Source organism: Notamacropus eugenii, chromosome 1 (assembly GCF_028372415.1).
Source record: "Notamacropus eugenii isolate mMacEug1 chromosome 1, mMacEug1.pri_v2, whole genome shotgun sequence".
In the NCBI taxonomy this organism is placed as follows: Eukaryota; Metazoa; Chordata; class Mammalia; order Diprotodontia; family Macropodidae; genus Notamacropus; species Notamacropus eugenii.
In genome coordinates, this window is record NC_092872.1 from 405,854,279 (window position 1) to 405,860,278 (window position 6,000).

The window sequence follows — 6,000 nt, forward strand, 5'->3', positions numbered from 1 at the left end:
TATTTTAAGTAGTACACCGAGGAAAATTTTGGTACATATAAATTTTTTCTTTTTGTCATTGTTCTCCTTGTGGTACAGACCCATTGGTAGGATTACTCTGTCAAAGAGTATGAATGATTTAATAACTTGAAAAATGATGTAGGAGAAAATGTATTCCTAGAACTGTAAGATCATAAATTTAGAGCTGAAAAGAATCTTTGAGCTCATCCAGACCAACTCCACTCATTTTACACGTGAGGAAACTGCCTCAGTTCCTCATTCTTACCTCACACATGCAATCAACTGTTAAATCTTGCTATCTCATATATGTGTGTATGTATATATGTGTGTCTATATATACGTGTATGTATATATATATATATACATACACACGTATTTCCTCCCCACTCACATAGCCACCATCTTAGTTCAGTCTCCTGTCACTTCTTTTTTGAATTATTGCAATAGCATCCGAGTTGGCTTCCCAGCCTCAAGTGTCTCACCAATCCATTTCTCACACAGCTTCTAAACTGATTTTTCTAAAGCTTAGGTATAATTAGGTCACCTACCCCTCAACTCAGTAAACTGTGATTTCTCCCTGTTTCCTCTGGAATCAAATATAAGGTCCTCTTCTTTGGCCCCTTAAAGGCCTTTACAATATGGCCCCTTCCTATCTTTCCTATCTTTTCTAATATACTTTCCTTCCCTTCACATACTCTATGGTCTAGCCATATTGACCTGTTTGCTACTCTTCTCTTGACCCTCTGTCTCTGGTCTCTGGGCTCTCCCCCAGGCCAAGAATGTTCTCCTTTCTCATCTCTACCTCTTGGAATCAAATCTCTATTTTCCTTCAAAGCCCAGGTCAGACATTACCCATCTTCATGAAGTATGTCTTTCTTTGCATCTCCCTGTCCTCCCATATGTACCCATTGCCAGTGCCCTGCCTCCCAAATCTACCTGCTATTCAGGTATAGGGAGATGTTTATATCCATGTATGCTCATATATGTATATTTCAGATCCCTTGTTAGAATGTAAACTCCTTGAAGGCAGGTACCATTTAATTTTTTTCTTTTTATCTCTAAAGGTTAGCACAGTGCCTGGTACATAGTTGGTACTTAGTAAATGTTTGTTTATTGACTGGTTAATTAGTAGAATCTTCCAGAGCTTATCCTTTATTGGCTACTTGGGGAACCTAGGACCATCTGGATGCCAAGATAAGAACATTAGTAGAGGAAAGGAAAATAATAGTAACACATCAATCAATCAATTGATAAGGATTTATTAATAAATAGAGTTCTGGACTTGGAATCAGAAAACCAGAGTTCAATCTAGCCTCAAATACTTACTTGCTGTGTGACCCTGGGCAAGTCACTTAACTTCTGTCTGCCTTAATCTGCTTAGATTCTAGAGCTACAATGACAAAAAAAAAGGAATCTTCCCTTGCCCTCAAGGAGCTTATATTCTATCACACTTCAAGTTCTATAAAGTGCCTTTCTCACAACAACCTTTGAATGTAGTTTGTTAACATCTATTCCCATTTTACTGATGAAGAAACTGAGGTTCAGAGAAATGAAATACTTTATCCCAAAGTCACCTAGTTGGTAGCAGAAGCAGGATTCAAACCTTTCTTCTGCCTCTAAGTTTAAGATTCTTTCCACTACTCCATACTGACCTCCATCCCATTGTTCAAGGACAAAAACTTGGTGGTACTTGAGAATGATTGTTGTGTTCATCCTTCGTTGCTGAAAAAGACCACGCCCTCAGAGAAACGATGATATGACTTGCACTTGACTTTGTTTTGAGTGAGGGAGGCCTGTGCAGGTCACCAGTTTCACTTCTCCTCCAGAGCCATCTGAATCCAGTGACCTGATATTCCTCGGGATGACTGGAGACCACCCAGGATGCAATGGGAGACCTTGACCTTTTAGGCTAAGGCCTTTTCAGGTACTTGCTTAAAGTGAGGTTATGGCCATTCAGTGAATAGACCTCTTTAAAAAGTATTCAGGGGATGGCACCTTTAAATAGAAAATACATACATACATACATACATACATACATACATACATAGATCAAGCTGGGAGGGGCAGAAGCCTCAGTGTTATTGTTTCAACCAGAAACAATTACTATTGACATTCACTTTAAGTCAGGAGGGTCCAAAAACAGGCCTTGAGCAGACAGGGCAGGGGCCCATTGTTGTTCAGTCTCTGGGGTTTCAGAGTGCACTGGGTGTAAGGTTTTAGGGAAGACAAGAAAGGAAGGAAGGAAGGAAGGAAGGAAGAAAGAAAGAAAGAAAGAAAGAAAGAAAGAAAGAAAGAAAGAAAGAAAGAAAGGAAGGAAGGAAGGAAGGAAGGAAGGAAGGAAGGAAGGAAGGAAGGAAGGAAGGAAGGAAGGAAGGAAGGAAGGAAGGAAGGAAAGAAGGAAGGAAGGATGGAAGAATAAAGAAGGGAAGAAAAGGAAGAAAGAAAAAGAAAGAGAATGAAAGAAAGAAATCTAGCCAGTAAACCCCAAGTTAACTGGGCAGCTTCTGGCCATCAGAATTTACCCTGTTTTACAGAGAAGAAGGAATAGTAAAGGCAAAGGTTGAGAGAGAGGATGAGCTGAGTTCCCCAGCTAGCTGGGTCCCCGTTCAGGCAGCTTGAGGATGATACAAAGACACTGACGATGATTCCATGCAAATATGCTGAACCAAGAGACAATGGATGTGAAAATGCTTTGTACAGTGCCGCATTAGCCAAGTGTAGAATACCCCTGAATACAGGTCATGGTCCTAAAATTATATCTCTGTGAATTCAGAAATTAATTTACAATGAAGAAATGTGCTGTTTATAGGCCATTCTCAAGTTTTGTACAAAAGAGATATGGGAAGAAATTGTGGTCTACATTCAGACCAATGCTGTGCGGCCAATCATTTATTAAGGACCTACTATGTGTCAGGCACTGTGCTAAATGCTGATATTATTTATAGCCTATTCAATCAAGAGTAAATGGATTCTATTAAATTTCTTGCAACAAATGTTGTTAAATGTATACGGTATCTAAGGTCTTGTGCTTAATGTTGGAGTTACAAAGATTGATAAGACCTAGGCTTTGCTAAAAGACTTTACAACATGATGGAGGAAAATATGTACATAAAAAAGTGATTCAAAAGAGAGTGATAATAATAGTAAATCATATTTATACAGTACTTAAAGGTTTGTAAAGCAGTATACAAATATTCTCTCATTGAATCCCCCAACTCTATGGTGTCTAGCCATATTGGCCTGCTACCTATTCTTTGCTTGACCCTATATTTAGGGGAAGTAAAGGCTATCACTATCCCCATTTCACAGATTAAGGAAGCTGAAATAGAGCAAAGGGTACCAGAGACACACAGCTAGTAAGTGTCTGAGGTGGAATTTGAACACAAATCTTCCTGACTCCAGGTCCAGCATGCTATTCACCATGCCATCTAGCTATTTCCATCATGCTTTAGAGCAACCTTATGAGGTAGGTACCAACGATATTATTATCTTTGCTTTGTAGATGACAAAAAAATTGAAATTCAGATAATTAAGTGATTTGCCAATATATAACTATCGAACAGCAGTGGCAGGATCTAAATTCCCATCTTCCTGACTCCAGGTCTAACATCAACCTGCTAGACCTTGCTGCTTCTTAACATAAAGGAAAAGGAAAGGAATAGGTGAAGTTCTGGAAGCAATTTGAGGAGGATGAAATTACATTTACCATGGATTGTTAGGAAATGATGAAAGAAAGCATTATGGAAAATGGCCTTTAAAAGAAAGGGAGATTCAACAAGTGGAAGTGAGATTGGGAAGTTCTTTTTTTTTTTTATCAGTTAATCAAAAAATATTTATTTAGTGACCACTATGTGCCAGACACTGTACTAAAATGCTGAGCGATATAAAAGAGGCAAGACAGTCTCTGACCTCAAGGAATTTAGAATCTGAAGGGAGAGATAACATGCAAACAAATACATACAAAACAAGCTATATGCAGGATAAATAGGAAATAACTAATAGAGGGAAGGCATGGGAATTAAGAGGGGCTGGGGAAGACTTCCTGGGATTTTAGTTGAGACTTCAAGGAGGCCAGGAAGGTCAGTCGTCCAAGGGATAGAGGGAGAGCTTTTCAGGCATGGGGAACAGTCAAAGAAAATGCCCCAAACCATTAGATACAGTGTCTTGTTTGTGGAACATCCAGAGGCCAGTGTCACTGACAGAAGACTCAAACAAATGTTATCAATATATGGATATTTTAAGTTATAGAGTTGGATTAGGTAACCTCTAAGTTGGGAAGTTCTTGAAAGACATGGAGGATAAGATGAGACAGGAGAAGACAGGAATAAAATGGAGCAGGGAATAGGTCGATTTGACTAAGCTATATATGAAGGTGAATAGTGTGAGGTCAACCTGTCTTTATCTTACAAAACAGGCTAGTTCAAAGCCATGTGGTGGAGGGCCTTGAATGCCAGGATTAAGTTTTTATTTATTATTCAGTAGAGAGCAGAGAGCCACTGAAAGTGCTTGAGTAGAGAAGTAACAGTCAAATCACTGGAAACTTTACTTGGTCAATGGTGTGAAGGGTGGATTAGAGAAATGATGAACTAGAGGTTGCAAGAGGAGATAGGAGGCTATTACAATACTTGGGGAGAGAAGAGATGAGAGCCTGACTAGGGCAGTTGAAGCGGGGGTGAGGGTTAAAAGATGACGATGAATGTGAGCGATGTGGAGGGTTCAACAACTGATTGTATGTGAGGACATCAAGGAGAAGGAAGAGTAAAAGATGTCTCTGAGGCGTTAAGGTCAGATAACTTGGGAATATGTTGATGTTGATACCATCAGAAGAGGGGCACATTTTGTGAAGAAGGTGATGTGGTCAGTCTTGTGTTTGAGGTGCCCAATGAGGCATCTAGGTGGAGACATGCTGTAGACAACTTGAAATAAGGGAGTGGTTGGGGGTGAATTTATGGATTTGGGAATTGTGTAGAGAGCTGATAATCAGAACCATGGTATTGATCAAAATCACTAAAGGAAAGAATGCAAGTGAGAAAAGAAGACAGCCTTCATACTACCTTGAGTATACCTTTTTTTAAAAAGAGAGACATGGCCACAAGCATATTTACTATATGCCAAACTGTGCCAAGTGTGGCTAAGGGAGTTTTAAGGTGCTTACCATCCAATTCAAGTCAGTAAGCATGTCTAAGCTACATGCAAAGCACTGTTCTAGACTTGGGATACAAAAATGAAAAACAAAATAGACCTTGCCCTCAGACTTGAGAGGTAGGGAAGGAGCACATAATGTGCATAGATAAATAAGTACAAAGTCATTTGAAGTATCTGGAGGGAGGAATGTTGACAACTGGAGAAAAAAGAAAGACTTGGAGTAGAAGGTAGTACCCTAGCTAAACCCTGAATGAAAACAAGAAAAAAAAGCATAAGACTTGGAGTCAGGAAGTCCTGAATTTAAATCCTGACTCCTACTTAGTTCTGAGCAAAGCACTTAACTACTTAATGTTTTCATCTGCAAAAAAGGGGATAATCATATCTACTTCCTAGGGTTGTTTTGCAGATCAAATGAGATAACATATATAAAGAGCTTTGCAAACCTTAAAGGGCTATGATGATGCAGTTAATCTGAGGCTGACACAGTGGCCCAGATCTGTACATGTGGAATATACTAGCAGAGGAATAGAAATGTTTTGCCAGTACACAGTTGAATGGTATGTTTATAAGCATTTATGGCCCTAATATTACATCTAGTGTTATGATGGAAAGAGCACTGATTCGGAGTTAGAAGTTCTGTGTTTGAACTCCAGGCCCATTCTTTCTCTTTCATGACCTTGGATACGTGGGCCTTGGTCACTCTCTCATGAATTCAGGTGTTATTCTTGCAAAAGGCATTACATTTGGGGATAAGAGTGGAGTTTTTAGACCTGAGTGACCCATCTTCCCTCCTTGTGTGTCAGCACAGTGACATTTTCTTTGGGCTCTTCTTTTTGCCTGCTGCAGCTGAAGCAC